The sequence below is a fragment of the Parus major genome, chromosome 2 (genome assembly GCF_001522545.3).
Source record: "Parus major isolate Abel chromosome 2, Parus_major1.1, whole genome shotgun sequence".
Classification (NCBI taxonomy): Eukaryota; Metazoa; Chordata; class Aves; order Passeriformes; family Paridae; genus Parus; species Parus major.
Window position 1 is genome coordinate 50,279,056 of NC_031769.1, and position 25,777 is coordinate 50,304,832.

Genomic DNA, 25,777 nt, shown 5'->3' on the forward strand with positions numbered 1-25,777 from the left:
GTTTTAAAAAAAATCATCATGTTAAATTTTTTTCTGAGTAAGAGATTTTCTCTTTCTCTTAAGAGAAAATATTAAACATAAAATAACATTTTGTACTACAGTTTGATACATGCCAATTGTACACTCCTCACCAGTGTTTTTAAATGAGTTGTTCAAGAAACAAATAACTATTTTTTGGGAAGAACAACACTAACTTAAGATATTACTGTCCCTCAACTGAGCCACTAAGTATCTTGACAAATCTGACTTTCAAATGAACTAAATTAGAAATATTCAAATTATTTCAGATTTGCGTAGGACAACTTCCAGAAAAGTAGATCTAGCTGGGAAGGACACATCTTCACTCATTAAAGACAATATATAATAATTCATTTTCCCAGTTTTTCACCACTATGACTCTATTACCTTACTTTTCAAAGAACAGTTAAAATATATGTTTTTCTTAATTTCTCTTAATCTTTTTTCCCCTGTTCTAATCATGATATAAAGCAGACATAAAGAAAGAGCAATGTACCATTATTTTATGTATAAGATAATTTTTTGTGAATCCAAACTAAAATAATATGTATGGAATTACAAAGTATACATCAACAATGACTGAAAGACTCAGATTTTTTTCCTAAATTTTATAGGAGAGAAAAGATAAAACAAGACCTTTCCAGAGTAGCTATTATTGTCTCACTTTTTTTTGGCTATTTTTGGCAATGTGTGTGCTCTTTCCAGTTTCAGTAGGTCACTCTTGTCCAGCAGAAACTCTCACACTGTGGAAGACTGACTTCCAATTCAAAAATATTTGGTCAAAACTGCCTAGTATAGTTTGACCTTGTTACATCACCTTCTTTTCACATTTCCCCATCTAATTTCTTTTATTTGCTATTAATTTTTCAGAATAAATGCCTGATCTTAAATGAGTCTGCAGATCACCACTTCCTTTTTTTTTTTCTTTTCCCTTTTCCCAAAATTTCCAGAACAGCACAATGTTACTTTTGACCTAGAACAAGAGTAAAAGAGGTTACTCTTGAATAATGGTGTATTCACTGGTGCTTAGAATAGCGTGTCTCTTGCTGTCCTATAAAATTTTATTACTCATGGTGAATGACATATTTGAATGGCTACTGTGGGATGAATACCTTATGTTCCATCCATGATCTGAAACTCTTTCATTTAATTTGGGGGTGGTGTCCTAATACACCATTTAATGTCATGGAGCATTTCCAAACAGAATCCTTTAAAGAAAGGTGAAGGATCACAGCACAGGACAAATGTGTTATCTGGTAAGCCTGAGAAGAAAGTAAAACTTTCTGGAGAAGGGAAGAGGGAAGCAGTGACCATCACCTATGAAATACATGCTGAAGAAAAAGTTGGACAAATCTTATGGAATCTAAGGTAGAAGTGACTTCTTTAATACAAAAATGTGATTACACATCTAAGCTATAAGTAAAAACACTTTGTTGTGAAAGTGCACCAAGTTTGGCCTGTCTTCCAAGTTGTCTAGGGCCTGAAAATGTACTTTTTAAACTTAATGCAATTTGAAATAAGTACTTTGATTTCATATTCCTTTTTTGGAGTGTTTGGTTTGGGCTGATGTTGGCCAGATGCCAGACACCCCCATTCAGTCATTTCCTCGCTCCCAACCCTCAACAGGGCTGGGAAGAAAATAAGATGACAGAACCTTATGGGTCAAGATAAAGACAGGGAAATTACATACCAGCTACCTCTGGGGAAAAACAGACTAGTCTTTGGGAAAATTACTTTCATTTATTACTAATTAAAATGGATTTAGGTACTGAGGAATAAAGGCAAAATTAAAATGGCATGTTCCCCTTGGGTTCACCTTCACTGTTTCACTCCCAAGCCCCACCTGCCCTGACTCTGAGGGGTGCAGGAGATGCGGGTGTTGTGGTCAGTGTCTGTATCATCCCCTCTTGGCTATTCCTGATCCATCATGGGCTCCTCTGCAGAGACTACAGCTCTCTCAGGAGAGACCCACCTACTCTGATGGAGCTTCTGCAGGAGAAGAGATCTCCTATCTCTCCTCCTGCTCTCCCCTTGGGGTTGGCAGGGATATTTCTCCCCCATTTCCCCTCACCTTTTCCCACCTGGGGCTGACAGGCTCAGCTGTCATTGTCTCTCCTCATGGACACCCTTGTAATCCCCTCCAATTTTATCAAAATTGTTTAAAAATTTTGGGTGAGGAGCATGAACATATGAACATACACATTGTTCGAAAATACGTTACTGGTTCAAAGTTTCAGAGAATGCAGACCATACAATTAGTGATTGTAGGGAAATTAGTGTTGTTTTCAACATCCTAAAAGTTCAAAACACCATCAGGTTATACACAGGTTTTAGTCCAGAAAATTTATATGCAGAAAGCCACTTTGGCAACACCAGCTGGCCAGGGCCCTGAGATTTCTCTCTAAAGAGGTAAACCTTACTAAAAATTCAAGAGATTTTTGAGGATACCTTCCTTACTAGGCAGTGGCATGGAGTGAATGGTCAAAAATTTTGTATGTCAAATGCAAACTGTTTAATGCTTGTCTTTGTATTCAGCTCCCAGTACCACTGGGGAGGGGACCCAGCCTCATCATTATTAAGACTTCCTCAGCCACCATACACAAAGTTTTGATTCTTCATGAAATTTATATTATTTTTAAAATAATGGAAAAGTTCCACAGTCTTTGTAACGTCTCATATCTTTTTATCTGATAGTTTTCTGACCTATATTAAAATCAGTTCTCTGCTGGAATAGCTTTTTACTCAGTGATGCTTGATTAAGACAGACAGATGCTGTACAAAATGCAGAGTGTTCCATGATAACATCAGCAAGCCAAGTGTAGCTCTGAAACTGTAGCACAATAATTTTATAGAAACACTAAAATACATATGAAGCAGACAAAGACACACTAAGCATGCTAAAATATCTACAGTTAGCTTTGTCTCAAGGGAGCACATGTAACAGCTTAAATCTGCCTTTATGCTGCAGGTGGAAGAACAGAAGCTGCCTGCACCACTCTATTCAACACCAACCTAAGCAGAGACATTAGAGGTCATAGAAATGCTGTTTGTCTTAATGTTGGAATCTGGGCTGTATAGCCTGGAGACACAATGAAAGTAAGGCTGCTTAGCCACTATTTTCTGTTATTTTTCAGGACAACAGATTTAATGACATAAGAATGAATTAACTGACAGTCTCTTCTCCCTGTATTCTCTGTTAATAGAAGATAATTCAAGCTGCACTTGAAAAATAAGACAGACCAGATTTATTGTTCCCAGTGGGACCTTAATTCTGCTGCCCTGTATATCCATTTTGTCCATTGAATGAAGCTGAAATACCATGGATAAAGTAAGAAATAAACAGACTGCCAAGGGCTCTTAAAATTAAAACATGCTCCCCGATAAGGCGATTGCCATGGGCCTACACAAATCACCATAAGAATACCACCACATGATTATCACACACACCCTCAAGGTTTCTTTGAAATAAACCCCACTGGCTTCATACTCTGGTATGTGAAATAGGTTGTACAGGTATAAACCAACACAGATTTCTATTGCATGTGTACTTTATTAGTTATTTTGAAGCTACTTACACACTTCAGTCCAGAACAGGCATATGAAGGCCTCCCATGTAGCCAGTGCAGGGGAAGAGGATACTTAACTCAGTCTGGTTGAAGCATCTGTCAGCCTTCTACATAGCAGATCTTCTTCAGGACTGGGTTTCTGCACAGCCTGGGATATCTAGATTTCTATCACTCATCTCCTTACTACTCCACTCTCCTCTCCACAGCTGTTTATTTTTTTTGTCATTTATTGCTTTTCAAAAGATAGTCAGCAGAAGTCACCTTGCTTACTGTGAAGCCTCGTGCCAGTATCTTTGGAAAGTAGTGGTTGCTACTTGGGTCACTAACACTTTCTGATACACCTTCTGATCCTTCATCCCAAATCTGTTACAGGATGAAAAACTGGAAATAATTTAAGTCTGCATTTGTGTTTTTACAACACATATACAACCCTCAGCAGAGATAGTCCAGAGCTTTTGGACACACAAATAATTCTGTGACAATTATCTTTCACACTGTTTTCCCAGTGCATACCAGAATCATCCAATGAGCAAGAGCTGGGCAGATATTATGAAGATCTTGCTTAAACTACTGGTACTTGTGGATTGGCTTCAGCCCCTGATCTGTGTCTACTTCCATCAAAAACAAATGTGGCTAAGCACAACTTCAATTTTAACAGATCATCAAAACCTCTAATTGCATCTAAGATAAAAAACTCTCCAAAACTAATGACACTTCTAGGGATAAAATACACCTGAAAGAAAATTCTGTTAACATAGATACACTTGGACTTTTAGTCAAGGTGAGAGTCAATCTAACCAGAAAAAAAGAAAGAGTACTGGCTGTCACTATCCTGACTGATCTCTTTAAATGTCTGAGAAAAAGATAGGAGAGTCTTTTCAAACTATAGTAGTAAGTGAAGACCAGAGAATAAGGAATCCCCAGCTGTAGTTGGAGGGGTGTTTGCCATCAATACAGATCTGAATGACAAGTCAAAGCCAAAACAGAAACAATTGTATCTCACTCAAAATGAAAATAGTATTTCCTGTATTTGTTAACCTCCTAACTAAACCCCAAGAATTTACAATTGCAAGGAGAAAATTATTTTTAGAACAACTTCTGAATTTAAGCAAAACACCTTTATATATTTACAAAGATGATTTTAAAGGTTGCTTGCTGATCTGGTGAAGCCTGCTTCAGCAGATCAGCAAACTACAAACTTAGGCATCAAGGTTTTCTCACTTTGAATTATAAGCATTATAATTGTATATTCTGAACCCATAACAGCAAATCTTGATGGAACTAAGTCATTAACCTGAATGATATGGCTGATTTTTCTAAACATCTATTAAAAAACATTATGAGTACTTGTTTATCTGCACTTCTATAAGCTCTCAGTATTGAGTCTATTTATTTTTCTGCATCTAATTACTTTGCATAATGACATGTTTATACTACTGGCAATCTTCTCTTTGAGAGTGGAATTATGCGTACAGTATCCATATAGAAATGATCCAAACTGAAGAGGTTAATGTACATGCTATTATAAGTAAAAACTTTTTAAAAGAAAAAAAAGTTTTATATATCATTTAAAAATTCAGCATCTTTCAAAGACTGTGACATTTCATTTTGAATATTCATTTAAAATAATAACGAAATACTATCTGTCCTGTGGAACTTTGCTGTTTATCCCAATAGCACCAGAGATGCCCCCTGAATTCTGCAACTGAGTTTATGTTATCCTCTTTTTTTTCTAGAAACAGCTCTGCAACTCTTGTAAAGACAAGACTGAAGTGAGATTTCTAGTGTCTTCAGATGTCATCCAGACCCTCTGTATGGAAAGGGCAATCTTTTCTGTTTTCCGCTGTTTTCTTCTGTAAAGATATTATCAAGTTCTAAAAATAAATATATCTCAGTGAAGTGAAGAGAAGGACAGTTAATTATATTCTTATTAAGATCAGACTAAGAATGGGTGAAGGTTCAGAACACTTGAGTTTTTCTCAGCCTACTCTCATGTCCATAATTTCATTAAATATCTGAGAACTTTACTTTGTGGTTTAAAAATAATGTTCCTTATATTCTTGTTCTGTGACAAAGGGTAATAGACTTTGCCATTTCCTTTATATTCTGGTGTTTTTTCAAGGATTTTCCTACAAACTCACGCTAGATGAGTTTGCTTATAATCATGTTTTTTCTACATCCCTTCTTCCTCCTGCTCACTAAAAGCATGTGCACTTTAAAAGGTGAGGAAAAGTCTTTCCCTTCAAAATTCATTATGTAATTCTTTGAAAATAAGTCTGGTTGGGTATTATAAGGTCATTACAGGTCTTTGAAATCAAGAGCCACTTAGGCTTATGGCAAATACAACAATAATTTATAATCTCTTGGATGAGCCTGGTACCTTTGTACCCCCAAAGCACATGAATTCATGCTCAGATGGCTCTCTGGCCAGTTCAACAGGTGACTGACATGAACTGGTGTTACAAAGCAAAGAAAGGGTAAACCACATCTGAAAATCTGGAAATAGAGATGAGTTTTGTAACTCAGAATTCAGTCCATCACATAGATGGGAGCAGAGGGAGGAGAAGCAGAAGCTTTCTTCAGGCATGCAAACACTTTCCTTGAGATACTTCAATTTTTCTGCCCAATATGACATCCTTGACTACTGTTGATATAAATGATCATCTTACTGGATTTTGCTCAATACACCACACAAGTAACTCACACCACTATACATTTGCTATCCTGACTGTCATGAAAATTTCTGTAAACAAAAGTGCTGGAAACCAGCCTGGTTCCTGTTAGCTGTCTTGGTGTTTCGGATTATCAGTGGTTGTTTTCTCAATTATTTTGAAATGCAGACCTGACCAAGACATTCTGGTAGCATCTACTTTATTATTAAATGAGAAAAGAAAGGTACCTAAAAATAAAAATTGCAGTTCTAAAATATACCACCAGGTACATCCACTTATTTTTTTTTTCATTCCTATACATTGATTTGCCAGGTAAGGAAAAATGATAATTGATGATTTAATTATACCAGAAGGAGGTAGAAATTTAAGTACTCATCTTTAATAGTTATTAGACTAATACTGAAATTTATCACTGACACCTGTACTCCTTTTAGGTCCATTAATTTATTTCAGCTGCTTGTTGATTGCAATGGGTTTTTCACATAAATTTAGAAGCATTTGCAGTTAAAATACTAGTGACAGTGAAGAGATTAAGAAAACAAAGAAATATGGACAAATTAATTTATTTTAAATATTTAATATGAAAGGTATATAAATTCTAAACAGAAAGACTAGTGTCTTTTACATTCTAGATGTGATATAACTATGGAAAGGATATGCAGATATGTGACTAATATTTTACTACAGATCTATGACCTGTATACCTGGGAAAAAATTATTTCAAATTATTTGTTTTATAAATACGTAATTGTATAATGTGAAATAATGCAAAGCTAGAATATTTTAATGTGTTTTGAAAATACAGTTTCATATTTGGTAATTTATTGATACTTAGGTAAATAATGATCAAATTAAAAATCATCAGTATAATTCAAAAATTCATATTTCTGTTGCCTTTTGCTTTGTTTAAAAAAAATAGATCTTTTATCTACATCAGCATTTAGAGTTTCATTTTACAGTAGCAAAACTTTAGTTTATGTTCTGTGAATGCATTCCAAGAGTCTTTTTACTATTTAACATGAAATGGAGTTTGGGTGGAATCTATTCAGTATATATTACTATTGTTCAGCTAAGGAAATGGCAAATGTATGTGTAAATGTAATGAATCCTTGCTGAGAAATTTGATCTTCAAGGTATATACTTAACTGATGGGCTGAATTTGACTTCTCCATCCCAGGAATATTATGTGTGTTAAATATGATGGGTTTCCTGCTTGAACAGGGAGGCTAAACCAGCTGACCTACTGTGGTCCCTTCCAACCTTGTTCTGTGACTTTGTCATTCTGATTGTTTTATTACATGTGTTGATTATTTGCTGTAGTTGTTGTGTAACTCTACATGAGTCAGAACTTGGTCGATTTCAATGTTTAAATGATGTTTAGCCAGCTTAAAAGAAGAACTGGGAGCTGATTATGAAGAAAGCTAAAATTTTGCCTAGCTGTGATAAGATAAAAGGAGTCACTTGTTTTTGCTCATGATTGTCATTCCTTTATTTTCACATTTGGTACCATTCAGGAATCATTTTTAATGTGTCTCCAAACAATATAAAAATGAGTTGGTCTCATGGTCTGTGGAAAATGAAAGGAAGTGCCAATCCAGTTTTAACACTTCAAAAGACATTTAACTACAGTGTTAAATTTCTCCAAACCCTGCTGAAAATCAACCATCTCTTCTCTGTTGCACATTTAGACCATGCCAATTACGGAAATAATATTGTATAATTGGATATAAAAAAATATGAGGTCATATATGTCATTTAATTATTTTAAATGCTTACTTTGGTAAATGTATTCAGAGGACATATGGTCATTTAAGTTCTGCCAAGGTCATTTGAACACACAGTATTTAACTTACATGAAGTCAAAACAGTCATTTGTACAGATAGAGATACACAAAAAAAATGCTGCATGACCTACTTGACAACATTTAATTGACTAAAAGAATTAGATTGGTACTTATGCAAAGACAAATGTATATTGCAGTGTCTCAGCACTTGAAAACAGATAAATATACCCACACATCTATGGTATCGTTCTTTCATTCTGTCCATATCTCTGGTCCTCAGAGCCATATTTGTAATTGGAAGACATTAACTTACACAAAACAACTTAAATATATATTATTTATACAGTGGGAAATGATTTGATGTCAGATGTCATGTCAGGGACATGGTTTAGTGGTGGATGTGGCAGTGTTAGGTTAATGGCTAGGCTTGATGAACTTACAGGTCTTTTCCAAGGCAAATGACTCAATGACTCTGTGGTAAAACCTCTAAAAACACAACCTTGACAACATCAGTGTGACAGCTAAGAAAGGTGAGGACTGGTCTACAGAAATAACATGTCTGAAAATAATTCCAAAAACGTACTTTAAAAAAAATTTAAAGCCTTGTTCATGATGTGATATAGTTAATCAGTATCTGAGTATCCTCAAATTCCGGACAATTGTGTTTAAGTGTCACGTAGTTTATTTAGTGCTGTAAAGCACTCTCTGTCAAGAGCTAATAATGATCTATGCTCTCTATCTTTGCTAGTGTTTTTGTACAATGAACATATCTAGAATTATGTGCCATGGAAACTCTATATATTTAAAACTATTAGAAACTCAAAAGTGATGGAGCTCTCTCTCAGTTACTGATTGCCAGTAAAAGGCAGGTGGGCACTTTGTGACTTTGTGAACACTTGTTCACAGCCAGACCAGGTGATGAATCTTCTCAGGCCCACCCAGTGAGAAGACTTATCATAAAGGCATCCTTACCCAGCAGTGGTGGAAACTTTCGTAGACAAGTGTTGGTTCTAGAAAATCTTTAAAATTGTCTTTTACATCAGTAGCAACTTCAGTAGTAAAAAAGTCTGTAAAGGAAATCTTTACTCCATCTCAGGTTTTTGCTTCAAAGAAAGCAGTGATCAACAATGATACTTGTCAAGATGCTGAACCTCTGCTTCAAATCTACAAAAACTACTCTTGGTTAACTTGGTTTCAGAATCTGCTGTGAACAAACACAGAAAACACCTCAAAGCAAAATCAGAGTGAAGTCTGCAGTATCAGAAATATTCTACAAAGTGACAAAGCCAGTGCAGGAAATTTCAGCCTCCCATTTTCCAGCTGTTAATTCTTACAACTGTTTGCAGCAGCTCACTGTGACAATGAAGTGTCTGTGGAACTCCTTTGTAAAACAGATAGGGACACAAAATAGAGAATAGAAAGGCTATTACAGTGCACTATACTATACTTCCAGGAAGCAATTAGCCTTTGTGCCAAATCCCCTACCCCCAGGATTTCTGAAGATTTTTTAAAACAAGTCCAAGTGGGCTGAAGTATCTTCAAGAGTCTCTGAGCCTGGAGTTTATGAATTTCCAAAGCCTTGTGAGCTAACAATGCATGAAAGAGGGTCCAGGCAGAGAAAAGCTGGAGTTTGTACTAGGTGAGAACTCCAACTCTGAAGGAGGTCTGTATTTATGTTCCTAAAAATATGGATCTTTTTCTTTCCCTGAGGAGCTAGGTTACTATCAGAAAGATGGATGCTTTTTTCTTTAAAGCGCACTATTTTTTCCTAGTCAAACACTATTTGTAAGAAATGAGAGATGGTTCATTAGAGAAAAGCTAGAACACACTATTTGGGATTGATAGCTTATTTATTTCATGGTGATTAATTGGAATAATTTTTACATCAAAATTTTAATTTACACTTCTCTAAAGCTGTTGATTTAAAGGTGACTTTAGCATTTCTCAGTTAGATATAGCTCTTTGCAACTAATAAATCTGTGTTCTATGACAGTAGGACAGGATCTTTGTGGTTTTTTTCCTTATTCGCCTTATACACCAAACACCTACAGAAATACATCCACACAAAACCATTCCCAATGTGGTATTTCTCCAGCACTAATGGCAACCATCTCTTTTGTACGGTATTTTACACTCAAGTGTTGTGTAAAAGAATTAAGACTTTTAGGTTAAATCAGTGATTTTGACAATGCAGTCCTTCCTGGTTCTAGCCTGTCAATACGAATAAGATGTGCTATAAACTATTTCTGTGTCTATGTGTGAATTGCTGAAAGAATATTGTGCCTAGTGTCATGGTGCAAACCATGACAAAGAGCAGACTAAATTATTGGCCTCAGAAACTAGAGGCCAAAAGACATAAAGTCTTATTTTGCTCAGGACTTAAATGACAGAAATGTAAAACATTTGTGAAAAATCAAGGCTGATTCCCAAACCTCTGAGGCAGTGATATAGATGTTGCCTGCATAGGACATGAAGTGCTGACCATGGAAATAACTGTGTGATCTATAGCCAGATGTCACTAATTTAATCCTGGTGGGGAAACTATTTGGCTAAAATCTTTTGCCTCTCAGAAAGATCCTGTGTATATATATATGTATGACAGAATTAGTGTTTTGTTTTGAGTTAAATAAAATCCGTAAGATTTCTAATGTATGGAATATGTTTTGTCTTGACTTTCATTTGACTTGAAATAAGTACTATTTGCCCCACACAGACCTGAGAAAAGCAGAGTGCTGTGCTAGACTTTGAGTGATTTGAAGATTATACAGGTTATTTTCATAAGCAATTATTTGTTTTTTGCTTGATAATACTTGTATTTTGCTACCAGTTAAAATTTCCACAAGCACTTACTTGTATATTACTGACATTCCATCTTTTTTGGAATGAATACCTTTTTTTTTTTTTTTGAGTGGATTTGTGTCTAATCAAGCAAGGTTAAAAACCTGGAAGGGTTTATGCTTATGATTATTAGTAATTTTTACAAGTATCAATTGACAGTATGCATGTATTTCATATTCACTAAATTTTTGGTGAATTTTCATAACAGTGTATACTTTGTATATGTAATGAGAAACCTAAGTTACTGTAGTTAACAAGAACAAATATTGCAGATGTTATTTCTGGAAGTTATGGCAATGCATAGAGATCCCAAGAGATTCCAAGAGGTAATATATTGACATAAACATAATCAAATATTTTATCTATACTTTGCACTGAACTACTCATTAACCTCAATGTTGTGGAACAGACAGTGTCTAGAGAAATAGGACAATATAGATGAAAGTTAAAGATTTATGTAAGGGCTCTAAGAAGCATATGGCTGCCACAGCTCAGGCAAATAAGATAATGAATATGTGAAAAGTACACCCACTAAGACAAAAATGAGCCAAGAAGTCATGGAAATGTGGTTTTTGTATAATTCCATTAAAAGGCTTCCTTAATATTTTGCAGATTACAAAGATGAATGATGCAAACTGATTAAGATAAGATATTGGTTCTAACAGTTGTTCCAAATTGTAATACATTCAACAATTCAGTGTTCAATGAGAATTGCTCCTTATTCTGAACTAAACACACTGAGAGATTGACAAAAACACATGGTAAGCATTTTCTTATAAAATAAAGTTATGAAGGTTATGAAGATGGTATATATCTAAAATTTTAATGAAAAAAATATAAGAAAGTTTATTTAAAGTGGAAAAAAATTGAAAGCCTTGGTCAAACAGATCTTTGTTCTCATCAGAGATTTTGTTTAAATAAAATGTGGGTAAAATTACTCTGTGTTTCCAGATTTAAATTATTGTTATTGTTAACCACAGAATTATAGATGGTGAGTGAATATATCCAATAATCTGACTGCTAAAGTGGTAGTGGATGGGCCCACTATGAAATCAGTAAAATCTGATTGAGATATCCGAATTTGGCATGTTGACAGAAAATAAAGTGCTCAGTTCTTACAGGGCAGAAAGTGATACAAATATCTAGACAGGTTTTTCCTTTCCTGAATGCAGGATTGTATATATGCAATATTGCAAGACAGGAACATCCAGCTTCTCAATGAGGCCATTTTGTATACTTCCAAATGAGCTATTTAAGCCAGAAAGCAGTAGGTAAATCATTTTTACCTTGCTGTACAAATTTACACTCATTTTTGAATCAAAATATCCTTGTGAAACTCTATTCAGAAACGCAGAAAATAATATCAATTACATTTTTGCAATATTCTTAGGAGCCTATTACTGAACAACATACTGTACCTTAGGAAAAAAATGGTGTGGCAACAACATTAACTTCCTGTCCAAAGATCAGAAGCAGGAAAACACATTTGTTCAATCAAAGAGTAAGCTTACTTTATCTCTAAATTGATTTCAGAAGTATTTAAATTTGAGTTAAGAATTGCTAGCAGTATTTCAGCTGTTCCAAACCTTGGAATATTCTATTTAGATAAGGTGGCTGAGCAAATTAAAACATAAAGGCTAAATTCATTCCGAATTCATGTAACAGTCCCAGAGTCACTGAAAGTGCATTAGAATTAAATTTAATGCTTACAGATCAAATGGGAAATAATTTGTGCAGCAATTAATCAAAAATGCATTTTAATGTTCTTCCATAGAACATCATGACTGACATTTCATAGAGACAAAGTTAGAGATTTAGAAAGAGCTGGCAGTGTTTCAACAACTGGAAGGTGTTTCCTCTCTCCTCATCCCTTCGTGAAGCTGCTATTATAATCTCTATTATAGGCAAATAAGTCTTCCAAAAAAAGAACATTTTACTACATAATTTCAAGTAGAAATGCTCAAATGTATTTCAACAATGCTCCCTCTGCCCTAAGGAGGAAGTGGGATAAAAAAGCAGTAGAGGCTGCTTGCCATCTGCTAGTAGCAACTTCACCTGAATTTTAAAAACTCAGGCCAAGTATTCACTTTTCATCATTGATCATAAGGGAAGTTTTGGAAAGACTAAAATGCTCCAGAATCAAATCCTGGTGATGGTCTTTTCAGTTCCTCTGTGGTTCAAGGGTCCCATTGCAGCATTCAGACAGTCCTCTTTGTATAGGCACTAATAGCACACAAAACCAAGGGTGGAAGGGACATCCAGGTGTTTAGCCAGATTTCACAGTATATTTTGCCTTTTCTGCTAGCTGTCAGTTTGCCAAAGGTATTTTGCTATCCAGTAGCCAAGCTATCTGGTTTAAAGCCTATTTGTTTAAAGTAAGCTGTTGTTACCCTTTCCCATCCCTCAGGGCAGTGCTTGGATGGGCTGTGCTGCAAAAGGTGCTGAAGGCATATTATCACTTCTTCCCCGCTTCTGAGCCTTGACTAAAAGTATTTATGGTGCCCAAATAAAGGAAATAAGTTTATGCATGTCCCCTAGTGTGAGCAAATATAGAACAAAAATATTCTGATATGTGTTGTAGTGCTGACAGGCACTGTTGATCAGGGAAGTAAGCTTGCCCTTGCCTCGGTTCTCCTTCTGCTATACAAATAATTGACTTTCAGGGACCAAATCCAAGTGCTGTTAAACTCAGTGGAAAAATTCCTATTGTCTGCAGTGTTCACAAAATCTATACTGAAGTGCTGTAATTCTTTAAACAGTTTGTTCTGGTGTTGGTAATTAAATTTAATTTCCACTTTCTTTCAATTCATCTTTATTTAAGTTTTTCCCCTATATAAAGTGTCCAGACATGTAAAATAGAAGCAGCTGTGTTTTTATTAGTACTATAAAATATGGTCTTAATCCATTAGTAAGAGTGAAAAAATAGAACAATTTTGTAAATCTTATCTTGGCAAATGAAAATGTTTTGTTGTGCTAGAAAAGAAATGGGAGAGTTGCAACTTGAGTTGAAACTAGATGTTGGAAAAATTGCAGATGTCACTTTGAGATTTCGAACTCTCTAGATGTATTATCATGAGCTACAGAATACTTCTGCTCAGCAAGCAAAAACAGAAAGAGTTCTCAATACTTCTAACAAGCTGCAACAGATGTATGTATTTCATGAAGTTATAGAATAGCCAGGAGCGAAAATGGTTGGCTTGGTCATTTGAGCCACATGAATCACTTTCTGTTCACAAGAGGTGAAAAAAAAATATATAAAAGTGTATAGAGTGATAGTTTCAGGTATAGTAAATTGTTTTTGAAGTCAATGGAACTACATGTCTGAAGATCTGGCCTAGGAGTTAAATTCTACTCATTTTATCACATAATAAATGATGTAAAACTGTTGGAAAAAAATATTTCAGAAAGATAGAAAACTTGCATAAAGTGAAAGCCACTTCTAGAGATCTACAGTTTTCCTGGAGGCAATGCAACACTCAAAATTTTGTTTGCATGAGTAGCATCACTAACTGCAATGGGATTACAAGTGGATGTAGCCAAGCACAAACAAAAATATTTTCAAGATCAGAACCTAAAAGCTAGTGTTCCCAGATGTTCTAAAGTGATTTTTGAAATGAACTGTGTTACAGATAAGGACCATACAAATGGCTGACAGTAAATCCTCGTTGTTGTTACCATTATCATCAGTAGTGCAGAAGGGAATGGATGGCAGCACAGGGAAGCAGAAAAAACAGCATATTAATGTTCAGAGTTGAAATCCACTCAGCTTGGCCTTCTCTCAGTTTCATAGACACCACTGCTGTTCATGGAGATGTTTTCATGGTGGTAAACACAGTTCTGTTGCTGATGTGTGTTTATGGGTTATATAGAATTAAAAAAAAAAAAAAATATATATATATAAAAATGTATTTTAAAAAAACACACATCCAAAGAGTGGTGCATTAAATGAGAGCCTTTGGATAGGCCTAACAGGTAGCAATATATGGAAAATCCAGAATTAACACCACTGAAATAAATATTCATTTGGATTTGTGTTGATAATGACAGAATATCAGATAAAGATTTGATACTAGCTCTTATGCAATCACTGATAGTTTAAATTTTGACCACCAATATTGTCCTACATGCTTGTCTAGATCAAAATGACTATTATTGGAGCTAAGAATGTTTAATATGCAATGCTAGAACAACACAATTAAGATGTTCCTCAAGAATATATGAGCTTTGTCAGAAACACTTAAATTTTTGAAAGCACTTAATTTAGGAAATAAACTCCAATTCATTTTTTTATAGAAATTCACAATTTTGATAAAACCTCTAGGAGATTTTTTTCTTCCGATATTTTCTTTTTTAAAAAATTTTACCTTTTCACTATTATTCAGGACTTCCAGAACTTACCTCAATGAAACAAAATAAAACTCAGAACTTGCTATGAGACACAGATTCTTAAGTTTAACAAAATTCTGGTCCATAATATATATTGATGAAAATGAAAAATGCTGCTAGAATCCTTCTATTCAAAATTAAGTAATTGCATTAGTAATAGTATAGTGATGAGTATACACAAAGAGAAATAAAATCTTCCACATATAATCACAAAATACACCAGATGATCACATTGTTTTAAAAAAAAAATCATCTAAAAAATGAACACTTAAATTTTAGCAGAACTATAAACATCAGCTGACCACCCTAACGTGAAAAATACAACCTGCAAGTTCAAAACCATTTCTGCTCTTAGTAAACCCTGCTCAAAGAACTATCTTAATCCCAACTTCTCCACATGCAGACAGCACAAGGTAGTACATTTTGTCCCAAGACCCACAGGCTCTTAGGTGGATGACACTAAAACAATGGCAATGTTCTGAACATATTCATGCAGAGAACTAGGACTAGAAGATAGGTTTTCCAATGCAATCTCCCTTCTTTACCCTGTTAGTTCAGACACTGAAGGGAAATCTATAAAAAACCCTTACAAAATAAGTAAAAAATTCAATTGTTTAGCTCACCTCAAAACGAAAAACTATGAAATTGAAAGCTGTGGATTTTTTTGAACATTAGCACTTCCAGATAGTTAAAAAAAAAGACTTTCTGTTTCTCCTTGAGTCCTGAATAAGAGCTTGGATCCTCAGAATTTTTGCCTGTTTTATTCAAATATGCCAATTGAGATCATTAAAGTTGCCACTTTTCTGTGGTAATCTGGCTTCTTAAAAAACAGTATATAATACAATTGTAGGAGTCAAATGGAATTTTTAATAAAGGGGATGTTTTTAATTCATTGTCAAAATAAAAACCTTTCAGTGGGCACCATAAAGTAGGAACTCTTTTCTTACCAATTTGGGAACAATTCAGATTACAATAGTCAGTAATTTCTTATGGCTTTTTCATACAAAAATACCATTTCATGAAAAAAGAATGGTTTCTGAGGAAAAAAGTAACTTTCAACACATCACATATTTTTTTTAAAAAAAAAAGTCTTTTTTTTTTTTTTGAGAAGGAAAGGTCTCGATTTTCATTTTTTGGATCAATTTAACATTTAAACTACTATATGTAAATTATTTTATAATAAACCCAGGATTTAAAAAGTTTGTCCTGAACTCTCTCTGTTTCCCTGTGATTACATTCAAATGTAACTGAAGTCACAAAAAAATTATTTTAGACGTGGAAATTGTCCAAATGGAAATTGCTGACTTGTATTTCAGTCATGAGCGTGGCTAGTCCTAAATACTACCACAAAAATTGTTGTTTCCACATATTCCTTGAAATAAAAGAATTTATATGATATACCAGTTAGTGGAAAAGCATTAAATTGTTTGTACAGATATACTTGTTGACATCAACTAACAATAATTTTGAAGTGGAATTTGGGAAATACAGGGAAATAAGAAACTCCATGAGGCAGTTAATTTCTTAAATAAGCTTAATGAATCTTTTATGAAAGGTATGTCTCCCAACTGGCTAAATAAGAAAGTTGTTCCTAATTTGAGATTGGCAGTCAGACTCTGGTATTAAACCATATTGTGTATTTCCTCTTCAATCATATTTAGCCATCAATTTCATGTTATGTGCATTATTTAGAAGCGCAGGAATGTTACTGTTTTTCTGTGAACAAAAGTTTTTATTTATAACTAATCAAATCCCTCCCAAACATATTCCAAGGGAGGACAGAAGTTGAAACTTTACCTTGAGACTGCAAACATGAGCAATCAGACTGATTTACTTACCTTTTTAGGATCAGTTTTTGCTGTTTAAGGTCTAACACTGCTGTAAGTGGACTCATAGTTAGATCATCAGTAGGACAAGCATACAAACATATATTCCATCTTTCTCTAGCTGTACGGGGTATGTAGAGTGGCATATTCTGTTCTGGAATATAGTGAGATTTGGGAGCCATGATATATGAATATTTGCCCTTAGCACAACAGTTACAGAAGATGCGCCTTTGTTTTGTCAAATTCACATAGAATTTAGAAATTGGTATTGCTCTTCTCTTTCATACTAAGAAGAAAGGATTAAATCTGGAATTTTTGATGAGCATCAGTGGACCAAATATGTTAAACTTAACAGAAATGTTACAAATCCCATCATTTGGGTATTCATGCCACAACTTTTCCAATTGTTAATTGATTTTCAAAGTTACTACACATGCTAGAATACAGGTTAAAATTACCTGAAGTTTACACATGAATTTTCTGTAAATATTTTATATTATACTTAATTTAGGCTACTGTGGCAAGTGCGTCCTAAACTAATAGACATCAGTTTTACTCTTAAATCTTTTATTTTTAAGATTTTAAGATTTTAAGATTGAAAAATCTTTTTTCAAATTATAGGGTTACTTGTATTTAACTGTCTGAACCATCCAGTAACTAATTAATATTTCATAAAAATTGTGACAAGAATTATCAGGAATATTAAAGTATTTTCAAAGAGAAAAAGCCTGTCTTAGTGACTAACTTGTCAAACACCAAGATAAGACATAATTTTTATTTGCAGAAATCCTGTTATGATGCCAGAACCCTTGCTTAGATTCAAAGGTCTGTCTTATACTAGTATAACTTATTCAATATACCTGTTGACAGTCAAGTTTTCTGATTAGAACTAAGAAATAAAAAAGAAAATTAGAACTCTACATTGGTGAAAAGGCCTGATTGGAAAAACCATTATGATTTTGAAATAAGTGACTTGAAATATGCCATTCACAGAAACATGATAAATTAGAGAAAGATATAAGATTGACTATTAGATATCAGATACCTTGCAGGTTCAGTAAGAATTGAATCACTGCAGTTTTACCACATCTATCAGGTCTCAGGTTGTGTATTTTAAATTATATTGTATAAATCTTTGCTTTAAAATGTACTTGTAACAAAACAAGGTTAACTTTATGTAATTCTCTGCAATCAACTTTTAAGCAATGGTTCTGTATAAATCCAAAGGAATTACTTTATGCTGTATTTATTTTGTCAAAATCAATAATCTTTCATATTGATTCTTCAACAGACTAAAGAAAATCTAGTATGTGGGAGACAGAAATTATTATTAGATAGGCCTGTTAAGATGTCTCCTGAAAACAGTCATATTATCATGTTATACCTGAAGATAATTTCATCCTAAATGCTGAATTTATGCTTCTCTAGATAAAGCTGGCCAGTTTATAGGCAAATGCACAGCTGTTATGGAAGCTCTCTGCCATATTTTCTGTTTCCATACATATATTGATGTAAATTAAAAAATATTTATAGTAATATACATTATTACCTCCTCTGTTGTTCATATAAACAGAAACTGGTTGTGTGTTGTCTAATCAGACTGCAAATAGGTGCAGTCGTCAACTTAGAAATATTAGCACTTTACGTTAATCTTAGAATTTCGACATAAAATATCTAAGATATCGTCTTCATTTATTATTCCTGTTATTCAAAACTTTTCTCATAAGGAAGATATAGACAGGTAGGTAGGTAGATAGATAGATAGATAGATAGATAGATAGATAGATAGATAGATAGATAGATAGACACATATATATTACTGTATGCATAGATGTGGTTATGTAGTTGCTTCCAGAGTGCAATAGTTCTAAATAGAAGTGAAGGGAGATCAAAAGACATTATCCACTCTGAATTTCTCAAGGGAAAAATGTGCTTGGTGTTGTTTGACCAATATAACCTTTTCTTCTATACTACAAGCATAATGTGTTATTATATTTTTTCCTGCACAGAGTATCAAGTACCCACCTTTGGTCTGACTTACAATGGAGTCAGTGTAGACAATAAAAAGTAAATGAATCATAAAATTTTTAAAAGTAAGAACCAGCAAATTGTTTTTGTGAAAACTGGACTACTTGCTTCAGTGCTTTCAGAATTGAAATACCTCTTAGCAAGAGTATTTTAAAGATACTGGCCAAAGTGAAGGTTGAATTGTTAGACAAATATTCCTGTAACATATGCCCCTCCACATGGGCAAGACTTTAACAAAAGATACCGAGAACAAGTTTAGACAAGTTCTGATTAGAGTCCAACCATGTCTTACTCAGATTTTGCCATTAGTGATACTCATAAATAGATTTTTCACTTTTGCGCATTATTTTAATTACTCTTTTCTAAGTGAAAAAGGAAAATTATAATAACTAGAAATCTTCCCCTTTTCAATGTAATGCTAATATCTATCTCCCAGTGACTCTGGAAAATCAAAAATATGGAGGTGTACGGATGGTTCTTGGGATAGAGCTCATTTTATTCATGGTAGCTTGTGTAGGGCTGTGTTTTGGATTTGTGCTGTGGAAACAGCGTTTATGACTTAGGAGTGATTTAGTTCCTGCTGAACAGGGCTTGCACAGCCTCAAGGACTTTTCTGCTCCTCACCCCACCAACACTGGGGATGCCCAAGCAGTCAGGAGGGGACACAGCCAGGACAGCTGATCCCAACTGACCAAAGGGATATCCCACCCCATGTGACGTCATTTCAGTATTTAAAGTTTGGGGAAGAAGAAGGATGGGGTGAACTTTCAGAGCAGCGGCATTTGTATTCCCAAGTAATCATCACGTGTGATGGGACCCTGCTCTGCTGGCAGTGGCTGAGCACCTGCCTGCCCATGGGAACTGCAGATTGAATTCTCTGCTTTGTATGTGTGGCTTTTGCTTTCCCTATTAAACTGTTGCTATCTCAATCCATGACCTTTCTCATTTTTACTCTCTCGACCCTCTCTTCCATCCCACTGTGGGGGAGTGAGCCAGCAGCTATGTGAGACATAGTTGCCAGCTGGGGTTAAACCACAGCATGTATAAAAAAGGGAAGCAAAAGAATGACTTTATCTACCAACTAGATTTTATTTATGGAGAGTTTTATATTAAGCTAGTTTTGTAGAATTAGTTCAAAGAAATTGGATTCACAAAATTTTCTAATTTCACCAGTATTTGATTGGATTTTGTCTTCATAAAATATGTGATAGCTTGTAAAGTTGACAAAAAACAGTGGCATTCAATTACAATAGATGAAAGCAGCATAATCCCTTGGATCAGGAAAGGAAAAATTGGAGCATTTTTTTAAAAGTTAACACCAGAAATAAATTATTATTAATTAATAATCAAATATACTTATAATTTTACTTTGCAATATTATTTGTGTTTTCCAATAAAAACTTAATAAATTATTATGTTCTCAATACCACTATTGGCATATGAGTTTACTGCAAAAATGACAAAGCATAAATTATAAGGATGATAACTTAAAATATTTCTGCTTAAATTGTCATTATATCAAAAATAGTAATGCTACATTCATTTTTGGTAATCTTTACCGACATTTGGATTATGCAAAAATTAATTTTGATCCAGGGCTTATAAAATTAATTTTTCACTTAAAATTGCAAATGACCTTTCAAAGACAAAGTTCAGTCTTGACTTAAGCACTCTTGTGCATGGAGGCCAAACTTAAAAGGGGCAGATTTCTTTGTGTCATGATCATAGCATAGAACTTACATACAATACCTTCAAAGCTTTCATATTTATAAAGATTGTTTTTATATTACAGACATGTTTTATGCAGCTACAATCAAAAATATGGGTTAGAAAGCTCTACCTGTTAAAGTGCCTATAGGTGGCAAATTGAAATCAAGCTTCAATGAGGAACACCAGCACTCAAAGGTGTGTCATATTCCCTAAACTAAACACAGATTGAGATGTAATTGAGCTAAGAAATTTACTTTGCAGTGGTTCTTAGTCAAGCAACTCTTACAAGAAATGCTAGCAATGCTCTACATAGGAGTAAGGAAATTACCCCTCAACGAATTATGATGGTTTCCATCAAGAACTCGACACCTCCACAGATAATGCCATTATCATCTATGCAGGCATAAGTCTTCTAAAATAACCTTTCCTAAAGGAAAATCAACAAGGTCCATCTGAAAGGTGTACCACTGAGAAAAAGCTTCATCAGATTTTGAAAGAGTAGGGAATTAAGAGTAAGTGAACTTATGTCTACCCTACAAGTCACTGTAAGACTGCATCTATTACCTGTTTGTCCGGGGACAGCCTGTCACCTGAAAAGGCAGGTGAGCATTCTCCATCAGTCAAGCCAGTGTTACTAAGTGTTACTAAAAAGCCCCTGAAAACTGAGTTTGTTTTCACAGTCTTTGTCTCTTTGTGACCATTGCAGTGCAGCAAAGGTGCAGAAACTGAGAAGGTGTATCAGGAAAACATTCTAAGGAAAATAAAGTTATCTTTATGTGCCTCCTGAGGAAAAGGGGGGAAATTTGCTTACAAAAATGGTAAGGGGAAAGGAAACAAGAGGTAAAAAAAAAAAAAAGAGTGCCTTGTTAGTGTTACCCAACCTGCAGAGAGACTGCTGCATTTAATGAGCAATCAGAATGTTCATTTAGTCTAGTGCCAGATCTTGTTTTCAAGGAGACATTTGTGCACTTAGATTGTTAATTAGCTACAGCATCCATAACCATCCCCTGCATATAGGATAAGGGCAACAGTATAATTGAAGTGCATGTAGAATTATAAAATCCAAAATGAGATTTCAGGGGAGGGAAAAACCTATGAAATTAAGATTTATGTCCCTCCTTAGATTCATGTGAACAGGACCTTTGACAGAAAGTATCAACACAGATATTGGTCTTTACCAAAATATAGCAGAAATGAAATCACATATTTCTCTTGTTTCTTGAAATTAGATAATGGAACCGTATCCCACTGACTCTTTAAAAATATTTTTCAGATGTTGGTATCACAGTTAATGTGTCAGGAGGGGCAGAAAGGCTGGAAAAACCAGCCAGCCAGGAATGCATTTCATATGAGATCAATACGTAATGTTTGTGCATATAGGTTGCATCATGAATTGTAGTAGGGGACAAATCATTTAATTTTGGAGCTTTAATTTTGATGACAGAACACACCACTACTATAGAAGAGTGCATATACCCAGCAGTACGCTTAGGCTTTATAAAGCCTAAACTAATTTGAATTAAGGTAACTATAGTGGCCACAAGCAAAGTTACACTGAGGGTATCCAGTTCCTCTGTACTGATTGTATTTGCAGTGTCTTACACACCTTGCTGACTTTTTACAGGGGAAGTGAATGGAAAGCCATACCAGTTTTTCATATTCTTTGCACATTGAACACATAACACTTTTTAAGAAAGAAGAAAATATAAAACATCTTTTGTAAGCTGAATTGTTACAACTCATGTGGGAAATCAATAGAAGCATAATCAATAAACAAGGCACCCTTGTGCCTGGTCCAAGCAACAGAACTAGGATTTCATGTTTGCTCTTCAGCTTCATGTCCAGAAGTGTTTTTATCTCATTCATGTTCCAGGAGTCAGCATACAAGTCCTCAGGAGCTAAGCATGCACTTCTGTGTCATTTTTAATAACATAAGGACAACATGTTCTCTTGCTCCAAATGACCACCAATTGCCTCATGTGACAAACAAAACAACTCTGTTTGGATGTAAGTGAAAAGAAGGGGCAGCAAGACATGCCCTATAATCTTGCCAGCCTTTGACATGTCTAGCTAGAGTTGGCAGGATCCAAAGGAAGGTGTTTTCTTTGAACTGGCAGAAACTGGAGGCAGGGGAGGTTCCTGAATGCTGCAGCTGTTCTGGTCTACACATGGTGCTCTCTCCAAGTCACCGAGGGGATGAGTTGGACCATGCTTTCATTGCATCCTTCTGCATATTCTTTTTATTGTGTGAATCTAGCACAGGATGTCTGTTGGCTTCCAGGAGGTTCTTTGAGGCTTAAATCATGTTGGTGTTAAATATTAAGGTAGACAGACCAGCAGATACCTGCCAGATGTCTCCTGGGAACTCAACACAGAGGAGAAGAAGGAGTCTAGGAGGTCCTTGGAGTGTATTGAGGATGGCTTTTTGTCACAGATGGGGAATGACCCTACCAGGGGTAGTGCCTCTCTGCACCTGATGTTTACAAGCAGAAAAGGGCTGCTGGGAGATGACCAGAGACCATGTGGGGAACAGTGACCATGAAATAATGGAGTTCTCAATATTTGGTGAAACGAGAAGAGTCATCAACAAAACTTTTACGCTGGACTTCTAGAGGGCAGATTTCAGCTTGTTCAGGATGCTTATTCAGAGAACACCTAGGGAGATATGAGGGATCCAAACTAATTTAAGGAATCTGCATTACAAAACTAGCTGTCCTGTTGTGCTATCTTGTTGTGATTGCTTTCACTGAATTAATTTATTCTTTTTCCCAGCACTTTACTGAGCCTGTGTAGGTTCACTTCACTTCTCTTATAATTTGGGTGTCCTGTTTCAGGCCACTAAAAATCTTGTATTACTCATTTAGAACATAACTGATTGCCTTACCCTCTTAAAGTAATTATTCAAATATGGCATTATTTTTTTGCAGTTCTTCTTTTGTTTAGAGTGAAATCCACACTGTATACATTTGTTCTCAATGAAATTCTAACAGAGTAAACAAGAATAGAAAAAAATCCTCATCAAAATTTGAATTCAAATGGCACAATATATTTGAGAAAAGTGAAAATTGGAAACTGGAATGGTCCTGTGTAGACCAATATGGAACCATTACACTCTGACTAATTTTTCAAAACACTGAAAAAGGGAAATAAACACAATGAAAACAAGAAATGGATTACAGACTGCTCTAATAGCATTCTGTTTTCCCCTGTAGAATGGCCAGTTTGGAATGGCTTTCTGTTGTGGTCAGAAGGTAAAAATAAATATTGTCTGTAAAGGAAAATATGTTATGAAAAAATGCATTTATTTTTTTTTTTTAAATAATTGAGTCTTCATCAGCAAATTACTCTTCAAAAAAGTATTTCCATGACAATTCAGGATGCCACAGATGACAGTTCAGTGAAGCACAGAAAAAGAATTAACAGAGAGCACCTCTAGGGTTATAATCTAACAAGGAAACTGCACACGTCACATTCAGGTCAAACGAACATATTGGTCACTCTCTAGTCTTTGGTGGCTGGTTAATAGCGTCTAGCTAAAAGCTAAAAAAAGAGCAAGAAAATGAGCAAAATACAAGGGAAATAGACTATCTTCTATTGTGGGATTGCCTTTTCAGTTATTAGAACTCAGCAAAACTCTTCAGGGAGTGGAGATGGAGACAGGAAGAATGGGGAAAAGGAGATAAAGAAGGATAGAGGAAAACTTCCAGTCCAAATATATATTTTCAAACTGTATAAAAAAGAAAAAAGCTAGATCTCCAATCTCTAATCATCTTGGAATTGGCTGCCTACAATTCATGTTACATGTTAGTGCCTGCAATACATCCATGTTAGAAGGCACTTGTCATGGTAACTGAAGACAAAATTTTGTCTCATAAAAAGCATGAGTATAATCATGTAACATTCTCACAATTCCTCGTATCTTGTTTTCAGAAGGCTACACCCTATATAATTCATCTTGACTCACAAAGCTACCTCAGTTATATCCCTGTAGTAATGTGCTTTATGGGGTAGACAGCTGAGGTCTGAAAGCAATACCACAATATAGCCTGACTTGCAGGATATTACTATTACCACATGGATACATCAATGATACGACCAGCAGAAGTCTCTGCCTCTCAGGCCCTGAATATTGTAAGCTGTAAGCTGTTTGGGGTCTAAAATTCCATGGAAGTCTGTGTCAGTTTAATGCCTTTAAGCCCTATTTTCATCCCTGAAACAATCGAGGCTTTTGACTATCTGTTTTACAAACCTTCAAAACAAGCTAGCCATCCATTCCCAGAGAATAGCTTTCAGTTTTTTCTGTCTTCTTCCATCCTGTGGGACTACAACAACTTCAGAGTTATTGTCTTAGGTTTCAGTGTAACATGGAACCAAAATTATGTATTCTATCATCATCTTGATAAGATATTAGAACCAGGTGAGGCAGTGTTTATCTTGTCCATGACTCATCACAGATAACTCCCTCCAGGGGGATGTCTTCTGCTAATGGGCCATCAAGTCACCAAGTGCATGACTGATAAAATTTCATCATTGCATTGTACAATGCTCTGCCCAGGGGGAGGAAGCAAACATTCCTACCTGGATATTATCTGAGACTTGGAACACCACAGGGGCCTTATCCACCAGATTCCCAGAGGAACACTGGACCCTTTTACATCAGCACTGGACCTTCAGAGGAAGACCACATCCTTCTATAGGATCATTGCTTCGACAGAACCACATCTGTCACTCCAACAGGACAGCAGCCACCATTTAATCGGACTGCAACCACCACCCTGACCAACAGGGTGACAGATTGCCTCCTGATTCTGTGTTTCTGTAAGATTGAATTTATTTTAATTTTCCTATTAAGTTGTAGTTCTGACTTGGGATCTCCTACTGGTTTGCTTCCAAACTAGTAAAGTTATTTAACTGAAAGATGTCATTAAAAAATAAAAAAGGTGGAATTA